Source organism: Solea solea, chromosome 3 (genome assembly GCF_958295425.1).
Source record: "Solea solea chromosome 3, fSolSol10.1, whole genome shotgun sequence".
NCBI classification, from domain to species: domain Eukaryota; kingdom Metazoa; phylum Chordata; class Actinopteri; order Pleuronectiformes; family Soleidae; genus Solea; species Solea solea.
The window spans coordinates 9,781,773-9,809,498 of record NC_081136.1 but is presented as its reverse complement, the minus strand read 5'-3'; the positions used below and the strand labels follow the sequence as shown (position 1 = coordinate 9,809,498).

The following is a 27,726-nucleotide window of genomic DNA, read 5'->3' as shown; positions in this document are numbered from 1 at the left end:
ATTCACATAAGTGAAAAAGATAACATGGTATAATAAAAAAAGAATGAATGGACTAGATTACAAATATACATATATACACATATATATATACAGTATATACATACATATATACAAATATACATATATACATACATATATATAGAACAAAAGTGCTATATCACGCCAAATAACAGCAGAAAATGCATGAATTACAAAAATGAAGCACTTGACTATCTACTCAATAAAACTACACCACCACTTAAGACTCAAAACAGAATATATGCATGCATTTGCTAACAGATGCTTAAAATCACACTCACACATTCTTAAAACCTACCACTTTCTTACATAGAATAGTCATTATTTAAACATTACCATGTCCCAGAGTAGAACTCATAGTCTCAGAGCACAATATGGCTTTCTGACTTGATTTGGAGAGGAACAAATAAAGCCTGCCAGGAAACACACACATGCACAGACAAACAAGAAGGGGAGCATTTAGTGATGCAGTATTGGTCCTTTCCCCCCTGCTTGGCGTGCCTGGAAACCATGGCAGCAGTCGCCATGCCAACAGTGGCTGCAGCTTTTTGTAGGGGTCACACTCGATGGGTGACACCTGACGAATACACACACACACACACACACACACACACACACACACACACACACACACACACACACACACACACACACACACACACACACACACACACACACACACACACACACACACACACACACACACACACACACACACACACACACGTATATACACATGCACACAAGCAGAAGAGCCAGTGAAGGAAAAACTGAACAAAGGGAAATGTACTGGGAGCTTTACACAGGTGGATAAAAATACATGCTGAGATACACACAAGAGCATGTTCCACGAATGCACAACGGGCAAGAGGACATAACTCCCCAACTACCACTTGTCGCACACAAAAAATAGACACTTTGTAATACTTTCAGCAGGTGTACAAAAAAGGACAACCTTTCTTTCATCCTGCTCCACCTGTTCTGAGTCTGTGTGCTGCATTCTGTCTATCTAATTAGACAGCCTGCCTGAGTCTGGCATGGGGGCACATGCACACACACAAACAAGGCACACACACACACACTCGCGGTCAAACGGACGCACCCACACAACCACATTGGCAAACCCATTTTTTATCCGTCTTCCAACATCACATGACTACTCGCAACGGACAAGATAACTTTCCCGGTAAGTTCAGACAGACACACATACAGACACACATACAGACACACATGCAAACACACACACCAATACAGACAAATATACACATGCACAACCCTTACCCATATATTAATAACCTGGTCTCCAATGTCAATTTGAGCTCTCAAGGACTGTGGTGCTGAGTGAGGCTGAGGCCACATATAGAGAAGGAGAGCAAGAAGAAGAGGGACAGTGAGGAGAGGGAGGAGAGTAATGGGGTAATGCATTCAGGTTCTTATTCATGCTGATTCCCCTGCTGGGTGCACACACTCATTTAGCTAAACAATACATTCAGGCAGGGCAAAAAGGACACAGAGGTGTGTGTGTGTGTTTGTGTGATAACTAGGCCTGCACGATATGAGGGAAACATGCAATATGTCGAATATTGTGGTGACTAAGTATATGGTATTCATATCTTTTTTGCTTTATGTCTGCTGCTGACATACATCCTCATCGTGAGCAGCCTTTTGCAGACAGTGGAAAAAAGGAAATACATTATTTCCATTCCAACCACATGGTTTAGGTGGAAAAAACAATCTTAATACTTCCCTCAAAACCTTTAAACAAAAACATCCCTTACCGCAAGGCTTGCTGAAATAAAGATACAGAAATTTGAAAATAATGTGAATTTTAAATAAATATAAACACAGCCATTCAAATCGTACAGCAATATCCTCTCATTGTAATTGTCTAATTAATTCTCTTCTCAACTCTCTGCACACCCAGTAATTGGGTATGAGGGTGTTGCAATACTTGGGCTGAGTAGTGATGTGCAGTCTAAAATATGTGATTTTCTTGTGGATGTGGACAGGCTCTATATAAAAAACTTTATTAATTGTATGTGTCTACAGAAAACCTTGCCAATGACTCGGAGTAAAGTTTATCGTCAACTTTTGCTCTGGCAATGAAAAACCAACTGTCTGTATCTGAAAGAGAAGGGAGAAGGCATGAAAATGCAGGCGAGGAAAGGCGAGAGAGGAGAAAAAAAAGAGCAAAGGAAGAAAAAGAGAGAGGCCCTTGAGTGAGATGGAGGTTGAGAAATGTGGTACTTGACCTCCACTGGGTGCTTAGCATGAAGGTAGGAGGCTGAAGTATCCCCTTCTTTATCTATCTCTGCCTTCCTGAAGGCTGCCTGCGTTCACTCATTCAGCCACACAGTAGACAAACACTCCTGCATATACAGCACTTCACATATACATGTGTACAAACACAGGCTACGCTTACATGTATACAATAATTCTTGTTTATGTTTGGAGTTTTTACGTTTATGTTTGTTTATAAGTAACGGTGAAAAGCACTGTGCTCATGAGGTGATTTGCTAAGTCACAGTAACAGCAACACGTTGAGGAGGAAGTGTGAGGGAGCAACGGACACCAAGTGAGGAGAAAACATGAAGTCAGACAAACATCTGAAATCTGAAGTTAGGAGAGGCTGGCAGAGATAAAATTATCATTCATGTTATGAAATGTAATATTGTGATTTTGATATAAAATGGCATGTGGATACAAAGCTGCCTTCTGGAACTTTCTAGTTTTTTGTAAACAGATAAAGGTTATGATTATGTGCGGCCTGAGCACATTGTTTCAAGAGCATTTGCTTGCTTTCTCTTAAAACCTTTGAAAACTGATTTATATTTGTCATTTTTTTTAAATTTCTAATTGCTAACTCACAGTCTTTTCCGCCTTTGTTAGAGCCTTGTTGCATTTCTGACACTACTCCATAGCATCAGTAGTGGTCATCTCTCCAAGATACCTTTGTGTTTGATTTAACAATTCATGCCTAAACCAACCAACTAAAATACTTTGCAGATTCTGCAGATTAAATACCCAATAAATAAAAAGGTATGTTACTACAATACCGTAAAGCAGTCTCGTTTTAATGGTATACAATTTATAGTATTGTCTGGGTGAGATATCAAAGGAAGAGCTACCTCAGAAAAAGTATATAAAAAAAAAAACTGTCGCAGTAAAAACAAAAACAAATTATTATGATTACTTGTCCCAATGTCATCGACCCATCTCCGAACTTGCAGCAGTTGTCCAATTATTCTGCAACAAAAGCAGAACCCTTCAGTGAACATATGAAACACAAATTTCATTTGCCACTGAAGATGGAACACATCACTCTACTGCCTTCTGAACATACACACTGACCTTTGGTGTATGTCTGAAAACACAGGCATTTACCCAGCTTAGCACTAATATATATAGACACACAAGCAGAGTTATAGTAATGAGATGCTGACTCAGTGCAGTGACTCACTATAGCTACTGTACACATAGTGATGAGCCACATTCTAGCTACACACGTTAAAACTAACACGCAAGCAAGTCATAATGATGTATTTATTACATAAGCTGTCACAAAAATGGTTTCCCCCGTAATAAATGCAAATAATAAAAGACATATGCACACAAGTTTACACATGCAGCCATTATTAGAGTTGCAGCAACAACTCCACAAATGTATTGACCTGGAAGCGTTTCTGCACAATGTGGTTGGCGTGATCTGTCCTGCCTTAAACTCACACTCACTTTTATAGACCACACGCAGGCTGACACACATATTGATCTGGGTATTTAAGCACACCAGGCTAAGGTTTAGCCTGTTGGCCCCCAATACTGGCTTTGTGGCTGAATTTAGCCGAAGGGCAAAACATCTGAATAGAGAGATGGAGATCACAGGGACACATGCAGCGGTCCAATGAGAAACAGTCATTACCACCACGCTGTTTAGCCTACTCTGCTGGTGTGGGCATTTTCCATCACCACACAGAAAGGCTTGAGGTGTTTCACGTGTGCAGCATTATCTCCCGAATGCCTTGATGAGTATTTGTTGTAACGCACTGAGGCAAACATAATGTCTGCAGCATTTGTTTGGCTTCACGGGCTTCCTGTTGGTTTTTGTTCTTATATGTTTTTAACTAGTAATGACATTCTTTTTAAGTTTCAGGCTGAATGTGTTCTATGGAAATTTGTTGTGTGTATTTATGTGTGTGTGGCACCTGCCTAGGGGCATGTTAGCACAGCACCTCAGTGCGCTGATCTGCTGCAGTATTTGTAGGGCGTGAGGAACAGGTGAGAGACGACAAAAGAGAGTCAACAAGATGCCCTCCCTGCACACACTGACAGCATCCAATTCTGATACACACAAACATTCACACAGTGGCATGAGGGGAAATGAGGTAGTGCAAATATACTGCTCAACATATCTTGCTATTTTAGCACAGGAGGGGGAAGAAAAAAAAAAGCTGCTGTGCAGAACATTTTGCTTGAGCAGAATATACAATCCCGCAATTGTTTGAAAAGTCTCCGTTTTCCAAAGATGCCAGTCTGGCATGAGTTAAAAATCAGAGAAATATGCAGCAGATAATTGGGAACATGTCCGCACAGCACACTGTTTATATGAGCCAATGTTTTTGTGCATTATGTCTCCAAAGGCTCTGAGCGTATTTGACAACATCAAGAACATATGAGAGAGTATGTTTCACTGGATGTATGTGTCCTGCCCACTGAGTCTGTATATGTAGCATCTATATGATCTGGAGATAAGGCAGATTATAGACAGGTAGGCCTGTGTAGAACAGTCACTGGGCAGACCCAAGGTGTGATAGAAGCTGCTATTGAGAGTTGGTTACAGTTGTTGAACTCTGGGTCGTTAACAATGGTCATTAGAGTGTTAAAGTTTCTGTACAGGTGTGTGTGCCTGTTTCCATGTGCTGTAAAAATCGTATTCAAACCCAGGCCTATTTTCCAATGAGACCAAGGTTTATGACAGTGGATTATTCACATATAAGGTCTCTCACTCACTCTCTTGTAGACACACACCTCTTCCAAATCACTTTAAATTTGTTTGCCTTTACAAAATAAAATGCATACATGATTTATAGGTTATCAAATATGCTTTTTTGATTTAAACCATTACTGACCCATGAAACACTGATTACAACCTGTACCTTTCAGTAAGGAATTGACTATTTACACTCTACCATATTGTGACGTGTGTATCACATGTTTTGTGTATTTCACATGTGTAAATTGCTTATCAAAGATAGGAAAGTATGTGCAACACTCAAACTTTGCTTTGCATGGCGACAGGTTTGTTTCCATCTGTCTTGGTCCAAATATTATGAAGGCGAATAAGATGCTTATCTGTGAAGCCCCTTTTCCCCCTTTATTCAATCAGCTTTGTCTGTTTCCTCTTGTTTTGCTCAAACATTGGCAGAGGCCCTTGTTTTGGGAGGCTCTTTGTTCCTTCTTTCACCACAGATGTAGTGGTTGAATCTGTGTTGGCATGATTTGCAAGAGCAAAAGACAATGTGCTTACGTACAACTCGGGCAATTTGAGTTTTATTTTTAATTTCTGGAGGGCCATGGCATGGGGTGATTAATAGCTGGAAAAAAAAACATGTGGCGTGACCTCAGGCACATCCACCAACAGTCGTTCATGTCGCATTTTCTAAATGTTACTAATTATTGTTTAGACATTTTCCACCCTCAATTAATTTCTCAGACAAACTTTATTAGAAGTATTTCTGTCTTCACTAACCTCCACTCCTTCCTGCATTATGTTTACTATGGGCTGGGGGCTTTCTTTGGCCTTAACCCTTCTGTCCAATCAGTGGCACTGGCTAGGGCTGCTGACTGAATTAGGCTGGAGGTCTGATTCTAATGTGTAGCAGATGGTTGGGGCATTCCTGCATTTGACCAGCCGCAGGCCGGCACTCTGATGTGAACCAACACACGCACGCACACGCGCACGCGCACGCACACACACACACACACACACACACACACACACACACACACACACACGGGTGGGACTCTTACCTCCATCTCAAGGTTCCACATAAATGTAAAATCCAACAAACCCCATCATATATATGTGTATAAATATATATATATTTATAGTACTGTGCAAAAAGTTTCAGGCACCACCAGCTCTGTTGTTTTTTCTGTCTGTCAAATTCTGTGATCATTGAAATTTGGAATGAAGTGATGCGACTTAAAGCTGGTCTTATATATAAGCGAGCTGTCAATGAGTTTCCCTCATGCAACATGTGTATGTAATGCTCAAGCATGTCTTGAATAAACCTGGCGTAATAGAGTAGGACACAGAATTTACCGGTAACATTAATTAAGGTTCCACTCCAGTATTAACAGAGCTGTGTTATTGTTCATGTAAGGGTAGATCATGCTAAATACTTGACACCTGTAGAGGATGTTTTTTTTTTTTTTTTTGGTTTTTAAAAACAACTGCATACATATTTTCTGGCTGTGTTCCAGTAAAGTGAAATAGAAATAATTATCCTCTATTGTCGTTATAGCATTGCTAAAACAACAAATCTAATGGTGGCCTAAGACTTCTGCACAGTACTGTATATACACACACACACACATATATATATATACATATACACGCACTTATCTTTTTGTTATGCATGAGTGAATTAAAGCATCACTAGATGGCAGTGTTGAGCTACACTGAGCAGCAGGATAGTGGTGGTTCTGGTTCAAGGTTCCACTGAAGACATAATAAAGACACAAATCAATGGCCATAATTTGGAGAGGGTCTCAGCCTGGGTTAGAGTTATAATTTCCCTGGTTTCTGGAGCAGCACTGGAGAGTAAACACTGTATGCAGTAAATCACAACAGACAACAGAGGGAGAGGCGAGGGGGAACAGAGGGAGGTAGATTGATAGAGGAGGAAATAGAGCGATATCAGGCAAAGAACTGAAGAAAGAGAGGAGGGGATAAAATCAGAGCTGCTAATGTAATAACAACACAACACTGAGATGGGGGAACATTGCTCCTCACAATGGCTACTATCACATGCTATACAGAGCATCAGGGAAGAGGCATTAGGGAGAGCGTGTTTGACGAGGTGCGTGTGTGTGTGTTCGTGTGCACAGGCAAACGCAGCATACTTTATGATAGTACGGGGCTGCGCTTACTGTTTTGAGATGACTCCCCAGGGTGCAGCCTGAGTGCTGTGAGGACGATTATGAGTTAGATAGAAAGCACACATGAATTTGGGCTTTGTTGCGCGGCAAGATAATAAAAGATGGAACTCTTTGTCAGAGCGAGTAAGTGTATGTTTTGGGAATAAGTGACTGACAACACAAAACAGCCATTTTGGCTGTGGGTGTGACAGTAGCTCTTTGTTCAAAAGTCTTAGATTTGTGAGCAAGTGCCCTCGTACATTTTTGCAGAAATTTGCTAAGTTGTTATTTAGATGCATCTTTACGGATATTTTGTGTGTTTGCATGTTGGCCCGGGAGAAGTCAGAGATAAATGGCTGAGCCAGGGTGATAATTACAGGTGATTTGGTTTGGACACAGTGTATTCTGCCTTTTCTCATTACAGACATGCTGAGGCAATGTAACATCAATGCAGCTAATTACAGACAGACCAGGTTTTCAAGCTTGAAACCAGTACACAAATAATTAACAGCAACTCACTGCATCATTTGCTCTTGCACCACACGCCTCCACCCTTGTGATCTCCATCCACAGACTCAAACCCATGATGTTACTCTATCAATAAAACCCTGGGTGATTTTAAATTTACTCTCTCGCTGCTGTACCATGGCACTGGTTTTCCCGCAGAGCAAGGGACAAGGAACAAAGGATGACGGTTTTGTGCATTACCACGAGACACAGTTTAATTGTACGACAGTCTTGTTCATTTGCTAATTAGCAGTTGTAAATGGTTACATTTCACTGCAAGACACAGATTCAAAGGAAATGGAGAACAATTGATTTTCTTTGTGTTGTTGATCATCTAGAAATTCTCGATAACTCTATAGCCCAAGTCAAGGGGGAAAAAAAACTTAACATTTCTGTCAACTGCAACCTGTTGCAGGATACATGTATTTTAAAGCCAGGCACTTGATACACAGTAATGGTGTGTATATTGTGTCAATACTTGAATCTTGCATGCTTTCTCTGTGTTTTTTGTTTTGCACGTATATGCAAATATGGGGATCTTAGCATTTGTAGCAAGCCAGCATAGAAAGATTTCCTCAGAAGCCAAATTGGGAACTGTCTCATTTGTACTCATCAAATCATACTCTAATCTATGGGTATGTCCCTACTGCTTCTCTGTCTCCATCTCATTTACATGCATCAAGATGAACAATTATGGCACAACTGTAATACTGAGACCAGCTCATTTTAATTATTACTATACTTTTCAAAATGTATGGTCAATCATTTCAAAGGACTCCATAATATTGTGATTAAGCATAAGTAAGTAAGCCATGCGGGGTTTGGTCCACCATTTTGCCACAAAACCTAGGTCAAGTTGTCCCTTTCATGGATTTACATTTTACCAAGTGCTCACAATAAAGACAACATATATAGCTGGTTAGAGAAGTCCAGAGCTTCTGTTTTCAGATCACAGTCTCAAAATCTTCATTTTGACCAGCAGTTATTGCACCAGGAGTTGTATTTGGGTGCAAAGTGCAATACACCAGTCAGAGTGTCATACTCAATATCTTTTAAAAGCCAGCTGAGCTTGCACTTTGGTGGTTTGCTATTTTAATGGCAGACTAGAGAAGGAGAGAAAACATTGTTCACATTTGTGTCCATGTGTTACAGGCAAAGCGTCTGTTTTGTTTTTGATAGTCAAGACAGCAATGCACTAACAACGTGCCTGACCACAGCTTATGGGCGCCTAAATGGGTGCATGTGCAGTTGTTATTCAAACAACACGGAGGTTGGACAGGAAGTGTAACACAGGGGTAAGTTTTGAATTCAGAACATAAGTGAGATTTATCAAATGACTTATCAAACAAAGAGCTTGTTTCAAGCATAGCAGGCTATTCACAAACAAATGCTGAGCTCTGTGACATGAACGTGAACACATGAGCAGTTTAAACTGTGACAAGCCCAGACTCAATGACAACCGATGGATTGCTATGGGATTTACCACACACAATAACATTGTGGTTGAATTACTTTAACTTTTTTAATTTTTGTCAAGTTACAGCATATTCCTGTCAGCTGCAGGCTATTTGCTAATTAGTGTTAATTAGCAAAAGGTGAGCATGGAAGCACATAACCATAGTGGGGTGTGGATATTATTATACCAACACTAGTATTTAGCCTGAAGGAAAATGCTCAGGAGCAAGAGGCTGTTTGGCATTTTTGTCTCATAAGTACGTAAAAAAAAAAAAAAACAAATACTGATCAAAATGATTCATCTATTCAGAATAAAAAATGGACTGTTATGTTATGAATGGACTATTTTCTTTATCAACAACTAAAACTTGTAAAAAAAAAATTAAAAAAAATGCCAACCTGTATGACTTTGTTAAAACTTTTATGTCCAATTTAGTGGTATGTTCTAGTCCAGCTTTCACACGATGGGTCTGTGATTCATGTACTACAATATATTGTGAGCAAATAATAACCTGTAGCATTATGGTCTTGTTACTGTGGGTTGCACCTCATATCTCCATCGTATTGCACTGTGAGCTAACCAGCAATTTTCACCCTCATTCACCTGCTTCTTCAATTTTTTTTTCTATTTGGTACACACACACACACACTGTGAAGTCTCTACTCCAGTCGGCACAAAGAGAAGCAGTGATGTCTCTTTCCCCTCAATAATTACCACCAGTTACTGCAGACACATACCCAGTTATATCTTCAGTGTGTGTGCGTCGGCATGCAATAATGTCTCAGTGTGTCTTACTCATATTGTCCATAGTATCATCATTAATCATTTCTCCTCTGCCCAGACATAGCCATCAGTTATTGAGAGGTGCAATAATTTGGAATTGATTTAGTCCCCCCCCCCACATGGAGCCTGGCTCAGAATATGAAATGCTCCTTTGGCAAGAGAGAAGAATGAAAGCTAATGACAAAGGGCTGTCAGCATCTGAAACTCTACAACTCCCCAAATAGCGGTGGGAGCTGTTTTTTTTCCTTTTTCCTCTTCTAATGTCTTTTTCTGTCCGTCTCTTTTTGGTGACAGAACAACTATGTGGTAGGACTGTAGGGGACTGGTGTGTGCATTTACTTGTTTCTGAGTCACTTTAGAGGAGGAGGAGAGAGACGAAAACCTGATGAACCAAGTCTCTTCTACGCAAAACCCTTGTGTTAACAAGGATACAGATTTAGAACAGACATACGGAGGGGGAGAGGGGGAGAGAGGGGGAGAGGGAGAGAGGGAGAGAGAGAGAGAGAGAGAGAGAGAGAGAGAGAGACAGAGTGTCAAATAAACTTTTGAGAGTTCAACAATAAGAGACTGAGAGTGAGTTAGCTGAGGAGCCTCAATAAAAAGAAAAAAGGCTTCGAGACCTTCTGGGTTTTTTTTTGGGTAAATGGGTAAAAAAAACAAAACAGAAAGACTCGAAGCCTTTCAGGTAATTTCTCCAAATGATTTGTGAAGAATAATATTTATATATAAATTATGTTGTGTCATAGCAAACATACATGCGATAATGTATATAAGAAATAAGGCCTCTATAATATTGACATTTTTGTGTGATTTGTTTATAGAAAAGCAATGTTGTCACCCTGCCAAAAAAACAGATAAATGAGCAGTGAGAAGGTGGCAATGGAGAATTTCTGAAGGCATCGATGTGTACTTTTATCATTTCCAATTATTTTGATACCACTTCCATGGGTGAATTCATTATTGATATCAAACCTCTCCTTTTCAGCCTCTTTCTGCTCACAACCATAACAGATTTATCTCTTGTTCTCTACTTCAAATACATACAGAATTTTACAAGTGTTGTAAAATTGTCTCTGTGTTCAACATTTCCATTGAAACATAGAGTTTCTAAATCATTGTGAAAACAAAAACTCAACATTTGTTTCTATTTTTTTTTTTCGGTACACTTAACTGTGCCCAGACTCAAACAGAGATGTTTCAATGGTAACCAGCATGTCAACAGACCAGCAGTCTGTTGTCAACAGGGGCTGGAAACTTTGAGACGCAGGCTACTATTACAGAGAGCACTTCTCCTAATTATGTGTCCCACCATTTACCATGTTAGTTTATTGTTGCTGTGGTTTGCTGTTGATGTAAATTGATCACTTCCTCCATCTGTTTTACAAAATGTTGAGTCTGATTGTGAAAATGCCATGACTGAATGAGAGATGAGAACTTCTGTTATTGATGGGAAATATGTTCTTATCAATTAACTAATGTTGCGCATTGAAGTCCCAGCCGTCATTTTGTGTGCGTGTGTGTGTGTGTGTGTCTGCCGACCGACTGGCAGAGGTTGGATAGCAGGTGAGTGAGGAGTTTAATGACACATGGTTAAGAGTCTGACAGCTCAAGGAGAGATATGGCACTTTCATCCCTGACAAGCCTCAACCTTCTCATCTCATCATGATGAACTTTTTGACACAAACACACACACACACACACACAAGCTACACACTGTAATCTCCATGCACATACTCAACAAAAATAGCATTCATCATTCATACACAGTGCACACAGTAGCAGGTGACAAAATACCAGTATTCCCCTGAAGGAAATGGACATAATTACTTGCAAATAAATGTTCAAAGCTGCAAGGTTTATTATTATAATACCTGAGCCTCTGATAGGATAGGCTCTTCCGATAAATTTGTTGTCATATTTGTTACTGGATGTGGTAAAATGATCACTCAGAATGGCAGCCTAAGTTCCTCTAAAAAAACATTTAAAAGTTAAACTACCGAACTCAAAAGTGCATTGATAACATGACACTGGTGAGTGGGGCAATAATGGGAAATGTGTAAACACCAAAACACATCTGAGATACATTGTAAGAATACACCTCCAAAACAGAGACACAAGAAAGCAAAGCTAATGTTACCCTCACCCAAACAAAGCAGCAAGTAGCATATTGAAGCAGATATGGGATTTTCCCAGACACAAGAAAACCAGTAAACAATATCAAGTTTGATTGCTTTCAAAACAAAAAGATGCCAAACAAGATAATACTGAAGTGATTACCACAAAGAAAAAAAAATAACTCAGATAAGAAGGTAGAGCTTGGTGTTTGAATTTCAATAAGGTTCCTGAAAGAGCAGAATGCTCATTCATGCTGGAGTTTAAAATAAAGTTACGACAGGCCACACTAGATTCACTTGATATCAGCCACAAGTTAAGGTCAATAACAGTCAAATTCCTCTGACAAAACCAAAAAAGAGAATGTGTGCAAGGCCTGAGGATAAAAGAAGGTGGTTTTGGATGAGATACTAATGTGCTTTGAATAAGATTACCCTGCAGCAGTACTGCAGACGAATACAGAATATTGGGATTCAAAATGAGTGCGAAAGTGGAGAGAGATCCACTTCCAGACTCTTTGGGACTTGTGGGTGTTCTCTGCTAAACTATGAGTGTTCTACTTGACTCTAGCAGACAGTGGAGGAGGTGAGTGCAGACATGAAGGCCAGAGGACTGCCTCTCAGCGTGATCACACTGAGGGAGGACGTGGCTGAGCAGATTTCCAACCCTGTCTGGGGAAAACGTGAGAGGACTGAGACAGCAGAGCAAGGCAATGTTATATAGCTACAATAAACCCCACTTAAGTGAAGAGCAAGATTAACTAAAGAGAAAATGGGTTTCACTCACTGTATCTATTTTTTTCCTCATAAATCAGAATACAGAGAAGTTGTCATTGTCATTTGATAAAATAATTTAAAACAGTGGATAAAGAGAAAGAATATGCATATTATAGTGAGGGGGATATTGATGGAAAAGAAGTTGCATTATGTATAGATGCACTCAAATGTTGGTTTCTTCCAGGAAATCACCCAAAACATAGCACCAGACACAGAAGGTTTTTGTGTATGTGTGTGTGTGTATGTGTGTGTGTGTGTGCGGGGGGAACAGTACATTTCCAAGGAAGATATAACTTAAATGTGGAAGAGGAAACGAAAACTATGTAACTGGGACAACTGATGAAAATCACCATGATCATTTCATTCATTCTCTGCTGATTTAAATATAGAACAAGCAGAACAAATGAATGTTTATCTTCTTGAGACTTCAATGAAAACAGATTTGTATTTTCCATTCTATGAGAGAGAAGACCATCTTGAGAGTGGAAATTACAGCAATATTTTTCACCTGAAGCAGAATAAATAAAACTTTAGAGGAAATACCAAAATGTTCTCTCAGAGATTATTGTTTTTACTGCACAGACAACAGCTATGACAGACTGGTCAAGCTAAATGGAAAAAAAAAAAAACTTTTGAAAAGAAACATTCAAACTTTACTATCTCTATATCAAAGAAGAATGTAAAATTAAAAGCAGACATACCACTGCTCTTACATGGCGTGGATATGATTTTACACTAAATGAAGTATAAGTGGATACAAGATCCAAGGCAACTGAAGGATCCACAGTTATATGCAATGTATCCAAACAATATAAAACAAACACTGCTCCGTTTTTAAATGGGAATCACGTATCAGGAAAACAATGATCAAGTTGCCAAATAATGTTATTATGAAGGTAATAATGTAACTGAGCCATGTCTAATAAAACAGTTTAGAAAAGCATCAAATTCAGGTCATGTAGCACAACCACATGTATGCACCAGTGGACTTGTACAAGAAATGGAAGGAGTCTGATTTGTAAAAGCTGATAATCTATTTTACAACACATTTGCAGAAATTCCACTGTGATAACAGGTTTCCTGTTAGCTGGAGAAACTGTGGAAACCACAACCATGTCGACTGGGATTACTCTGTCATCAGAGGCTTTTCCCCTAGATTTTATGACCTCACTCAAAGGTAAGGTACATAACCGAAAATGCTGTACACATGGCTGAAGTGAGATATAGTTAATAAACATACTCCAGGGCTAGTGGCTGCAAAAGGAACCCAGCTCTTCCATGGACACTAAACTGTAATGTCTAATAGCTACGGTGGCCCTGAAGGTCAAAACACAACAAACTTCTTGTTTCTGATTGGACAGAACCTGAGTCAGTTCATAGTTAATTCAATGGATTCAGCCAGAGAAACATGCTGAAATATAAGCTGATATTATTGGTTGTTTCGCTGCCAGTCAAGAAATGACGCTTTTTGAATGGAGTAGACACTGTGAGGTGTTGTGTACTGTCCACCAGAGTTTTGTTCATGCAAGTAAAAATAGGTTTTGTTTTCTTCGTTGTTTAAATCTGTGCAGCTCTGATATTATGGCCCTTCTAACTTAATTTATTAAGGAGTAGTTGCCTCGTCTCCTCAGTCCTAACTCCTTTAACCATGCTTTCAGGGTTCCGAGGGACATGTTAATGTCATGATGGGTTGAAAGCATATCAAGGATGATATGTCGTCTTTCAAAATATTCCTTTTATTAATGCTTTCTCGTCCTCCATTCTTTCCAACGCGGTTTAAAACGGTAATGTTGTTGTGTTTTCTGTAATGTCGTTGTGTTTTCCGTAATGTTGTCGTTTTCTGTAATGTTGTCGTGTTTTCCGTAATGTCGTTGTGTTTTGACCGTGTTTTGATCTTGCTGGAGAGAAAAGACTGCTCCATTTCTTTTCGACTGTCTTTTTTTGTTTTTACTTATTTTGAGATTTGTGGCAAATCAAAAACCCAAAATCAAAAAAAACATTATTGTAATTAAAGCACAACTGTCTAAACATAGTATGTGCGGCACTTCCTCCAGCAGATTAACCTCTCACACTACATCAAAATAAATCCATGATGTAAACATCAGTTAGACATTTTTAAAACCCAAAAGAATGGTAGTTAGCAGCAGCCAGGCTTCAGGATTTTTTCTAAAACACAACAGGGGAGGTACAAATCTACAAGCAACTATAGTCAAACAAACATTTCAAACCAACTACAACACTCTTTGTCCCCTAAAATGCCCACAGGAACAAAACCTCCAGTGATTATGACTGCATCACGCACACACACGTACACCACACGAAAAATGTCTCAGATATTACAGATGCCCTTACAATGTCAGCCAGTGTAAGACCCACAGTTTTTAAAGGTCCTCACTTCTGAGAATTCCTAAAGGCTAAAAGGAGTATTTCTCTAATCCCAGTGTGTTTTACTCTCTTTTATGTTGTCTTTTACTTCATTCCCTCAGAGAGAATGAAGCTTGGTTAATACACCATTGGCAAACCAACAAACAAACAAAAGAATACAACAAAACAAAACACATGCACTCCAGAACCCACTATGTTGCTGAATGAACTAGCACCTGAAGGAGATACACTCCATCAGCCTGAGAAATGATCACACCTGCTGTTAACTCCTGCTCAGGTGTTACTGTTATTTTTACCCAACACTGCATTTACAGGACTCATTTTGGATATGGATGCTGTGCATAACTGAATGTGATGGTGCAAAACATATAGTTTGCATAAACACACATGCACAAGCGACAGCACTCGGCACCAATTACCCAAAATGCATTCAGCCAGGGGAGCACATGCAAGTTATGGTTCAATTAGGAGAGAGGGTACAAATAATCTAATCCGTAAATTAGTTGAAGTCAATTAGGACAACTCCCCAATTCAGGACAAATCTGTTACTTGAGGGCAGAGGTGTAATGAGGTTGCGGGTGGAGCCATGCTGAGGCTGTGTCCTTGCTTGTTTGTGTCGCGCTCAATAAACACAGAGCTCTGACCATGATTTTGATATGGAATTAGACAGCAAATTGAATTTGGTGGGAACCAAGCCTGTGTCTGGCCACATGACAACACAGCAGACAGAGTGAGAGAAAGAAAAAAAGGGAGCGACATTGAGTGTAAGTGTTTGCATGACTATTTATAGATGCTGTGTCAGTATGAATACAGCTGGTGTAGACGCTTGTGTGTTTGGTTTTGCACAGTGATTTTCATCTAAGTCAATAAAAAGTGCTTTTGGAAGGGCATGGTTATTTATAGATGACTAATTTTCATTTCAGAGGGGAAAAAAAAACTTGAAAGAAAACACAGCATTAAAAATCAGCATGCTGACAAATACTTTCAATTAATCCCAGAGAGAGGAGCTTAACACAAACCCAATCACCTGATTTCCAGCACATTCTTACAATGAGTGGCCTCATGAAACTTGAGCTTTAAAGCTGATTTACCTTTGACCCTGACTTTAATGTGAATAGATGAAAGATATCTCCAGTGCTAACGGTCACCATAGGCAAAGGGAGAGACAGATATTTTCTTTTCTTTCTCTTTTCCATACCAAATAATGTATTTGGCATAGTATGAGGTAGCACAGGAGGGAGGAAACCATTGATGTCAGCATCTACTGAGTGCTGCAGTTTGAGCACATTAGAGACCAAAAGCCTTTTAGAAGGAGGTGTGATGATGACAGCTTGTAAGAGCAACGCTTTAATGTGCCCTCTCTTCTCTGTAGCTTCGCTCCCTCTGCACAACATGCCTTGTCAGTGAATAAGTTCTATGCACAGATAAATGGAGCTAGGGCTGTAGCTCGACTATGCCATTCAACTAGACTACTGTCCTTATTGCAGTATATAAGCACAAGCGAGGAACTGATTTACTGAATGACTTGTGTCCACCTCCACTACGCTAGGTGGCGATATGCCCCCTTGTAGCTGGTGGCTAGTTTATAGCATGTCTTCCCACCATACAGGAGCTTGAAATTAGCCAATGCTTTGAGCTAACAGAGCAGTCAGTCCATGTTTTTCTTGCTGTTAAATGGTAGATGGTCTGTATTTATATAGCACCAAAATTACTGTTGCATATATTTGCATATTTTTCCACCGGATCTACTCGCTTCACCTTAAGTAGCGTTTCCACTAGTATAGTACCTGGTACCAGGTACTATTTTTAGTACCAGCTCCGACGAGGTTCCAAAAACGTGCTGAGTAGGAACTATGTGATGATTAGTCAGATTGCTGGCTACTGACTGGCCAGTGTGCCGTCACAGGAAGAGACGTCCAACACAGAAATCAAGCTGAACAGTGCCGAACTGTAGATCAGTTAAAATACTTAACAATCCTAAAAACGTGGGTTAATCCCTGACAATTCCAGGGAAATGTCTAAAATCTCTATATTCCTAATATTTATAGGAGTCTGGTCCGCAACCGGCATCACACTGCCGCTGTGTTTCAGTCCAGTGACTGTGTGTCTGTCCTCCGGTCATGGAGGAAGTACTAAAGGAATATTTTTAATTAACTGATTCTACTGATTTGATTCAGTTACAATGAAAACAACTGCTTTACTAGTCACTTGTTTGTGTTTGTGTGTTTCGCGTATAAAACAAAGTCACCGCAGTTTCACACAGCCGTGCAGTGATGACTCCGCCCACGTTGAGTAGGTACTTTTTTTTGTAGCAGAGATGCAACCTGATGCAAACCTAAACCGTGTCGTATCGAGGAGAGTAGAGCCGGTGGAAATCAGCCATATGTTCAATGTGTTTCAAGTTGAAGGTTGTTAGTCCAACTTTGAGAAATTCAATTCGGTACAATTTACATGTACATTTATATAAACCCGATTTGAGTAAGACAAAAACTATTTTCTTTGTTTTGTTTTTTTTCTGAAGCCATGTAAAAGGACTGAGTAACCCTTGTTGAGATGCAAGGGAGTGAGTCAGGAGGCTGGGAGGTCTGAATCACACACCTTTGACACCTCCCTAGGCCAAGGTTCTTCATACACTAAATCTGCACTTGTGTAACCTCTGTTAGTTTAGGGTTGCATGACTGAGAATGCGGGAAGGGGCAAGGGGCAGCACTGATGTTGACATAAGCTGACAGGGAGACGGGGCAGCTCAACGAGTTGGCTCTGCTGCCCCAGGAACACAGGCCTGAAAGCAAAGAGGAAGGGAGGCAAGGCGCCAACAGACGCATTCCCTCTCTCCTCCCTGTCCCACTTCAGGTCTGGAGGAAATTAAGCATTGTCTCCATTTCCCCCACTGTTTGCTGTCTGAGTTCTGAGCCTCAACCTCGTGGGTCTTTGGAGATGTAGGGGAATAAGCTGATGACCTGCTGCCAGAGGCTATGGAAGGCTGTGAGGCTACAGTCATGAGCCGCCATAACCACTTAACCCTTTCTGTTCTGCCACCAGCAGGGTTAGAAGCCTTTACCTGAGGTGATTACCACATGGACCTCAGCACCTGGCAGCCATTCATCATCCCTAGCAGCACTGAAGCCTTTGATACCCTGATATGGCTCTCATGGCACATTCGAGAGGTACAGGACTCACATATCATACATGAAAACCAAATCCTGGGCTGTAGGGTAAATACAATTTGAAAGGAAATCCTTTTTGGCCTTTTACCCCTGGAACCAAAACGAGAGTTTCATGTGGCTGACCCAGGAGAACAGCACTGTACTGACTGGTGGCAAGGTCAAATGAATAACTTAGCGATGGAAAATTCAAACAATAATCCTGGTGACCTTTTTAAAGGGGTGGCACAAAGGATAAAGATAAATGGAGAAACAAGAGGAGAAGTGCAAGCTAAGGGGGAAAGACAAACCTCAAATAATTACTAACAAAACCTAAAATCAGGAAACAAAGTGAGCTGCACAGCCCACACTGGGCTTGTATGCCATATACGTAACAGTCTGCTTTCTGCCGTCTGCTTTCATTAATTGAAAGAAATGCAATTAGATGTATAAAAGCCAAAACTCTTTAGCACAATGACCTTAAATTAGAGTTAGTTATTTGCTTCTTTGTAAGTGATCAAAGCTGTTTAGCTCTATATGTGATTACCAGGTGTCACTTCTGTGAAGGCTACAAGTATAATACATTATTGGTGCGATATTTAATTTGCAAAAAAACTGAGTGCCCTTCTTGACTGATGTGTAACGAAGACAAAAACTGCATATAAAGCAAAGCTGGTTGTACGGTTTGTGAATGTTGAAAGGGCATCATTTCAAATATTAAAAGACTAATAGCCTGTTAGATGTGATAGAAGATATGATGGGCTGAGGAGCACACAAAGAGCTGTTCGGCGAGCTGATGAAAGCTGTGTGTGAAAACCTGCAGGTAAAGGTGTGATGCTGAGGATATTACATCCTTACCTGCGTCCTTGCTTGTGCGTCATTGATGCTCAACTATGAACAAGCATTATCTGCAGAATTCACAAGTTAGATATCATCAAAATAAAAAAATGAATAATAGATGGACGATATGTGATGTCTTGATGTTGCAGCAATAATGAAAAGAAAGCAGCAGCACTTTTTTATTGTGCACTCTTAGTGTTTATGTGTGTGTGGAACTAATATTCCGTGTGGCAGGTTTGGGTCAAATGAACAGTGAACAGAAGTTTGTTACATTCCATAAGACATGGGGTGTGTGTGGAAACTGAATTAATGACTCAGAGGAAACAGCAAAAACTAAATGTTTATAGATGACGAGCTGCTCATCCTATGCACAATCAAAGTAAACTAAACTGGAGAAATGTTTGGGCATTACAGAAGTACCACTTTGCTCTAAGCTCTGCACAGGAACATCATTAGCACACTGACTGACATAACTGACAGCTGGCACGAAGAGGAGAGGGATGGAGGGGTGACACAGAGGGGGAGGAGACAGAGCAAAATCTGTGTCAACTATAACCCTCTGGCTCTTCTCAGTTTTAATCACAGCTACAGTGTTCTCACTCTGCAACCCCTTGGAGACCCAGGTACCTTAGCCACACTTGACATTAACCACAAGGCGAATACACTTATGTTTAATACAGACAAGACTCCATGCCATTTTCCTTAGTGCATTTCTTTCACTTTCATTTCCCCTCACTGACCACCACAACAATAAGGAGACACACTAAAGTAAAGGACTAGATTTCTGTCTAGGTTAACATCTAATCCTCTGTTTATTTATTTATTCATTCCCCAGGTGTGGTAAGCTGAAGAAGACTCTTACAAAAAGTTACATCACTGATGATAAGACCCATTCAACTGCTTATGTTCATGTTCCTTTGGCTTTCTTGTGAAAAAAAACATGCTGTGTGAGAACAAAAAGAATTCTTGGCAATGCCAGTGTCAGTTCTGACAAAGTGGAAAGGATGAGTCAGGACAGGGATACCGGTCGTAAAAACATGGCAGATTGCTCTTTGGAGTCTGCTTTCCAATGCACTGCCACTTTCTGAAAGGAAGGACAGAGCACAGAAAAGGTCTAGATGCTCCTCTGGGAACAGAGCTGCAGACACTGATGAGGCAAAACGAGACTGAGAGGAAAACCTTAGGTAGAAGTGAGCAAAACAGACTTCAGACACAGAGCAGGCTAGACTATCCACGGTAATATGCTTATTCTCTTGGACTTGGTTATCAAACGGATCATAAATATACCTTAACATCATCACCAACAATCATAGTATAGCTCTATGCACAAGAATCAAATCCAACTTTACAAAGCCAGAGGAGTAAAGGGAGGGGATTTTCAGTACGCCCAAGACAGTATACAGCAAGAAGATTCAAAATGGATGATCATATGATGGGTTCATAGATTTGTTGGGACCCATTAGTGACTTTGATTGGTGCAAACACAAAGATACTGTCCTCATATTCTTAAGAAATCCACTGTGTTCAGACTTCTGTTTTCACTCCTGATCATTTAAGTCAATACATTTTTGAAAGACTGTCCAGGCAAATTCCCTTAAAATTCACCCAACGTTGGTTAATTAATTAGGGAAAGAGAGATGAGTAGAGATAAAGTTGTTTCCCTTACACAGGCAGACATCAGCTCACAGGTTATTTACTTAAATTAAACTTTGTCTTCAGCTTCTCCTTTTAGGGGTCGCCACATAGAGACTTCCTGCACGGCTGCTCCATCTTCAACATCCTATGTCCAATAAAAATTCTATCTGTGCACATGATCAAACCATCTCAACCTTGCTTCTCTTGCTTTTCTCCAAAACGTTCGACCTGTGCCGTCCCTCGAGTACGCTCATTTCTGAATCCTAACATAAATCTCAGCATCTTCAGCTCCACCTCCCGACTTTCCACCGTCTCAAAGTCATACATCATAGTTCACTACCGTCGTGTAGACCTTCCCTTTCACTTTTGCTGCTATCCTTATGTCACACATCACCCCTGACACTCGTCTCCACCCACTCCACCCTGCCTGCACTCTCTTCTCTTCTTCACCTTTCTTGTGCACTGTCCATTACTTTGGAGGGTTGACACTATGGAAATTCAACAATTTTCATTGCACTATTATGTGTTTTTCAGAAACTTTCCTGACATTTACATTTTTTTTTTTTTTTTCTTTTAAACTCGCATTCAGTACTTTCAAGGATATCAAAGCCCCATGAGACCATGAAGGACCACATCTTCACTGAGTTTTACATTTATGATATTACTGCTGAGGTGGTTATTTTGGGGGAATTGTGGATTTTTTGATATTAGCACCAAATTTTGTGCATCCTGTGGGGAAGGCCATGAAATGTTTAGCTGCCAAGGTAAAATGCATTTTAGGCAGAGTATATGGGTCTAAAACTAAAAATAGTTCTAATGATGTCCCCTAAGAGTCTGGAATTTTTCTATCTCTTATATAAACAAAGTGTAATGCTTAGCTCTTTCCACAAAGGCAATAAACAAAGCACAAGTTAAGAGTTGTAGGAGTACAGAGCAATATTTATTTTTCAATGTAGGCAATATTTGCATGAAACAAAACTAACCTGACCCAGGAAATATATTACAGCCAACATGCAGCTGTCACACTGTAGGAAACCACAGTGCGAAGCTACTTCATAAACTATGTGCAGCAGAACTGGCCTTGAGTTCCCCAAGGAGTTTGTGGACTTTTCAACAAGCTCATCATGTTCTCCATGAACCTAACCGCCCAGAACACATGCACACACACGCTCACACAGACTCACAAAATCCTAATAACATGCTTTCTGCAATGCACAAAGGGCTGTTTCAAGGCCAGATTAAGGACACAAAAGTATCCCTTTAAAATCCCACAGCTGACACATGTGCCACAAACCCACGGCTATTCAATGACGTCAGACAATATTTTAGTGCTGAGAAAATGGGAATAAAACTTTCTTCTGCCTCAAAGAGAGAGATGGTGCTGAAATAAAAAATATCATAACTCATCTTAATTAATTAATTCCCCTACTTCACACTCACACACCTACATAATCAAATCGATCTGACACATCGCATGTGCTTGCGACATTAGACTGAGTCACTAATTTAAAACCTGTGTCAACACGACCAAGACAGTTGCAATGTAATTAGACAGTTGAGGAGCTGATAGAGTGAGTGGTGGAGATGCTTATCTTAGTGATGTTCAGTTTGACCAGCGGGCGTGTGTCAGGGAAAGGGAGGGAGAGGAAGTGCATTAGGAAAAGTGGTGAGAATTTGCTAGTTGCTCTGTTAAGAAAGACCAGAGGGAGAAGGGGGAATGAAGGGGAAAGGGATGAAATTAAGAAGATGAGTGAGGATGGAGGAGGAAAGAAAGGAAAGAAGGTTGGTTTTAAATATGACAGGAGGGAAAAATAAAAGGAGTGAAAACGGGTTGAGGAGAGACGTGAGGCTCAGTGGGAGCTGGCCCGGGCCCAGACATCGTCTTTGGGACATGGCTCGGGACAGGAGTCCCTCTCACACTTAGGGCTCCCACGGCCCTTCCTGCTGCGCTACAGCTTTGATTTATGAGATATATGAACTTCACAGGGTTGCCTCTTCTCCCATTTTTTCATAGTCTGGACCCACTTAGGCACTTTGCTTGCTGCACTTTTCTCTTCTTGCTGTTATTGGAATCTGGCGCTTGTTGCAGTGACTGCACTGCTAATGAGTCATCAATAATTTAGCTGCTATTAAAAATGATGTAATTCATATATGATTAGCTGTTTCATCCCCACTGATCATGCTATATGTGCGACTTTGTAAAGACTAAAAGAGTAAATCAAAGAAAGATGGGAGGGTCAGAATGAAAGAGATGAATAGCATAGCTAATGATTTTGTGAGACTTTATTTCTATTAAACTGAATTATTTTGGGTTTTGTTTGTGTGTGTGTGTGTGTGTGTGTGTGTGTATGCGCCCTTCACAGAGGCACAGTGATGTGGCCGACCCAAATGACTAGGACATTATTGGAAGAGCGAGAGAGGAAGGCATTTGTTGAATACTGATTAAGCTCAGCACAAAGCTACCTCCTGGCCTCATTAACCTGCCGAAGACTGACTTTGTTTTCCTCTGCAATGCTCCAAACACTCCCTACATCCTGTCCGAATGAGGTTTCTGAAGTTGCACCATGGACAGAGAAGAGACAGCCTTTAGGAAACCTAAGACATGAAGCTGCTAAAAGTGTGCTAAATGTTGTCACAAGAATAAGAAGACTGAAAGAGATAAACATTTAGCAGTGAAACTAAGGTTGCTTTATGAGGTTTCAAATATATATATATGTTGGAAAGAGCCAGACAAGGAAAGGGGGAGTTGTCAATTCCTTTGAGATAAAGGAGAGAAAAAAAATGCACAAAAACACAAAAAGAAAACCTTGATCACACTGTCTCATTTTCACTTACAACAACTACAGAGGAAGGAGGGGATGGTGAAAGAGAGCGGAACTATGGTGAAAGAATTAAAATAAGAGAAAAGTAGAACAAGGCTTGTGCTCTTTTATATATTTTGGTACAGCCTGTTGTTGTTTTGTTAGTGGGATGTGTGTGGCAGCATTGTGCGTGCATGTTTGCGTGTGCGTGCGTGCTTGTCAGTCCGGGAGATTTCAATTTCATCTCTAATGGAAACAGCAAATAGGGGAACAAATAAAATGAGAAGGAGAAGAGCAAATCCTCCCAGCAGCAGCCCTGATGAGGCTGACGTGAAGTAAACATTCAGCTGCTCACAAAGGAAAATGGGTATGAGGACGTTCGGGGAAGGAAAGGACAGAAGACACAGGGGAAATAGAGACACAAAAAGGAAGAGCAAGGCAGTGGATAGTGATAATAGGATAGAGGCTGGTTTGTCTTCCAGTCAGTCATCATTCATACTGTGGATCGTAGCTGCTATAAAAGGAAGAAATAAGGATGCACCAATCCCATACTGATATTAGATATAAATCTCAAACTGACTTAAGAGCTGGATTGGATATCATGACAGTGGGCCTGGCTCACCAATTCAATTCAAATTTTTCCATGTTAACATTTTCTGTGCTTACTATCCTTTTTGCAGCGTGTTGACGGAGCTGTACATGTTTGTTAGAGGAGGATCCTAAAGTTTACACTTGGACTGTTCATTAGAAGATCTACTTAAACAGATTGATTGTGCAAGCTGTAAGTTTATTTAATAAAAAATAAAAAGTGAAATTCAGAAAACTGTTTAAATTCTCCTGTAAATTACTGTATCCACCTCATAAATCCGATGCGCTCTAAAAGTTAATGGGTTCATCTTGAACTATACCTCACCCTTAATCCAAGTTTCAAGAAAATAAATTCTGTAATTTTATGTGTGGAGAGCACTTCATTTGATTTATCTTTGGGAAACCGAGGTTTAAGTTTAACCTGATGTTGGCTTTCACGTGAACAATAATAATCCTTATCTGTGCAACACAGTGAGTCCTCTTATCTATTAAACATGCAGGTATTGGATCAGTACAACACCCAGAGCCACGGTATCAGTACCAGTATTGGGGTTGAAAAAACTGATTCAGTGTAGCTTTAATCAGAAATCATCAGGAGCTGGAACAGATTAGATACAGGCCATTAGTTCAGATGAGGCCTTATAGATCAGTAATAGCTCAGCAGGGACAGAGGAAAAGGGAGCAAAACACACAGTCAGAGCTGCAGTAAGCTGCTGCCTGAAAGCACTGGTGGCTCTTTTCCACTGAAGTAACCTCCCTGAATGTATGAAGACATTTCAGTGCATGGTTGAAAAAAGTTGTTGGAAAGCCCAGGTCTCTAAAGAGACTGTCTGTAAAAGTGATCTGTGTATAATATGGAACACACCAGCCGAATAAGAGCGTATTTCACCATGTGTGACACTTGTTAGTTCTGCCTTTCCATGTTAATCCACTTGGCAGGATAATGAAAACATTGTAAAACAGAGGGGCACAGTGAGAGACGATAAAGAATGGAGGGAGTAGAGGAGTGGAGGTGGAGAGAGATGCCTTGAGAAGCCTGCTGCTCTGCCATTCAGGGACATGACCACCCGCCGGGCCAGTCAAGGCTGAAGCCTTGCATCACGTCAGACATGCAGATCACCAACTGAGTCATCTGGTCTTTGGGGGCCGGGACAGATGGACAGATACAAAACGTGTAAGTGCACACACAAGCCCCAGCACACAGACGTGTGCCAACATAAATCCATTCTTCATCAGAGATTAAAGACATTTCTTTGTCACTGTGAGCAATCCACACACACACGGGTACACACACACATAGGCCTTGCAGCGTTTGCAGTGTATAATGCAAATGTATGTGTGAAAAATCCGACAGCCAACTCACTTTGAATGGAGTGGCGTCAAACATTGCCGAACTGCATTGTGGGTCCGTGGCTTTTCTGGTTTGAAGTTGAGAAAGATTCAACTATCCATGCCACAGCCCAATCGTCAAAACATATCATGCAACAACACAGGTGCGAGCCAATCAAATCAACTTTTATATGTTTAGCTCAAACACTACACACGTTACCTATGGTTTGAGGGACATCGTGCACCCAGCAATACTGGACACATCAAAATCAGTTTACACAAGCAACTCTTGCTACGTAGTAAGCCGTGACAGACACGGTCATGCTAACCTCAAATAGTTACCTCCAGCCACAAGCGTCAGTCCCGCCCACCATCAGGCATTAAAGCAACACGCACATTTGAGTCCATCATTCTAGTCTACAGGAGGAACATTTGTTAATCTTGGCTAACCCTGTCCATTGATGTACACCAAGCTTGACAAAGTAAAACAAATGCATGGGTGTCATAATACCTACAGTATATAAACCAATGCGTATACTGTAGGAAAACCTCAAATAAATAAGAAGAGAAACACGACTTTAGACAATGTGACACTGGGGTTAGGAAATGAAGAAAAGTGTTGTGGAAAGATACTATATGAGATAGACGATGAAAGAATGGGGGTGTATTACCTGTGATCTGCATCTTCTTTTTGAAGTCGAACTTGAGCTGCCGATCAAGATTAGCCACCACCCATTCAGCTTCTCGCAATGGTCCTGATCCTGTTGGGGGGGAGCATTGACACCTCATGTTTTTTTTTTGTTTTGTTTTTTTTAATAGGGCAAAAGACCTTCAGAAACGTGTCCGTGATTAAGATGAAGGTGAAATGATGTTATGTTTATGCAACAAAGTCTTGGTGCTCGGTCACATCTCTCTTTTTATCGCAGAGCAAATGAGTAATTTCCCTCCCTGCATCTCTGATCATTATTATGATCAGCAGTAGCAAGTATGACAGGCATTTTAATTACCTTCTGTAACTGAGATTAAATAGCAATGGAAGAAATCTTCTCCCTCCAACTGTGAACATTTAGACGACACTATGGAAACATTAACAGCATAATATGTAGTCAGTATTCATTATCATTTTACAGGCTGTGGTCTATATTCACAGCATTGTGTGCAAATACATTTTTATTAATCATTGAGATGATTACAGCCTGTCCCCCTGGAACCTTGTATTTGTCTGAGACAGCAAACTGTCCATGGATGAGAGGAATCCGAGTTTCTGTCTTTGCCAGAACTCCCTGGAGAGTCTCCAAGAGCTTCAGGCTCTAACCAGGCTCAACCAGTGACTGGAGGGATTCCTCACACTTGGCCTCAACTAATATAGAGTGACTTCACTGCCTGCATCAGACAGCTGAGCTTTCAGTGTAGAAGATGACAGAGACAGAGTGACATCTGATAAAGCTCAGTGATAGCAGTTGTCATTTTGTATACATTAGTTATTCATTACGTGATCTTTCATTAAATGTAAGTGTTATTTCTCCTCACCTGATGGGTTTTTTCGTTGGTACATTTCTTTGAGGCAGGTGTCAGCAGCAGAAAAACATATTAGTTTGCCACTCGCTGCAGTGCTGCGCCAAGGGAGCCATGAGCAGTGAACAGCCCAGCATCACAATCTGGTTCAGCACTTAGCTCTTTCTGTGTCAGAGCAAAGAGAAAACAGAAATGTAAAAGAGAGGGAGATTAGTGTCCACAGGGCCAAAGCAACATCTTAATTACAAAATCAAACCAAAGAACACTTGAGAAATTTTAAGCTCTAGTGTGTAATGCTTGTGCATGTGTGCAGGAATTATGTGTAATCGCCAAAACACTGATGGCACCTCTTGCAATGTAGCATTCATCCAGTCAAACTCCTGTCAAACCAGAGCAAATTACATCTGAAAATTCTATGGGCACTTCTTGACAATTTCAGCCATACTCAACTGTTGCACACAGGGTTAGGGTCATGCACTACAGATTTACATAAACTAATAGAAAGAATAAAAATATTTTATCAGGTAAACAAAATTAATGCAAGGGTCTGGCAATAAATCCAACCGTTGTGCTTTATGACGTTGTTGTTTCAACTGTATGAGTCTGCGGTGCTTTCAGCTGTTTCTATAATATTGCACACCTCATTTTTTTACAGAAAACATATTCGTCTTAAAGTATAATCTAATTTAATGTTGTTC

The 27,726-nt window shown here is 40.4% G+C and overlaps 1 long non-coding RNA gene across 5 annotated transcripts in view; it reads right to left on the bottom strand.

Annotated features, from left to right (window-relative positions):
• LOC131455775 (uncharacterized) overlaps positions 1–27,726 on the bottom strand; it is a 128,132-nt gene that overhangs the window by 57,021 nt on the left and 43,385 nt on the right. For all 5 annotated transcript variants that reach the window (XR_009239836.1, XR_009239838.1, XR_009239837.1 and 2 more), the window contains exons 6-7: positions 27,044–27,193; positions 26,185–26,274 (exon numbers count right to left, since the gene is read on the bottom strand). This is a non-coding gene — a long non-coding RNA (uncharacterized LOC131455775). The remainder of the gene's footprint in view (positions 1–26,184; positions 26,275–27,043; positions 27,194–27,726) is intronic.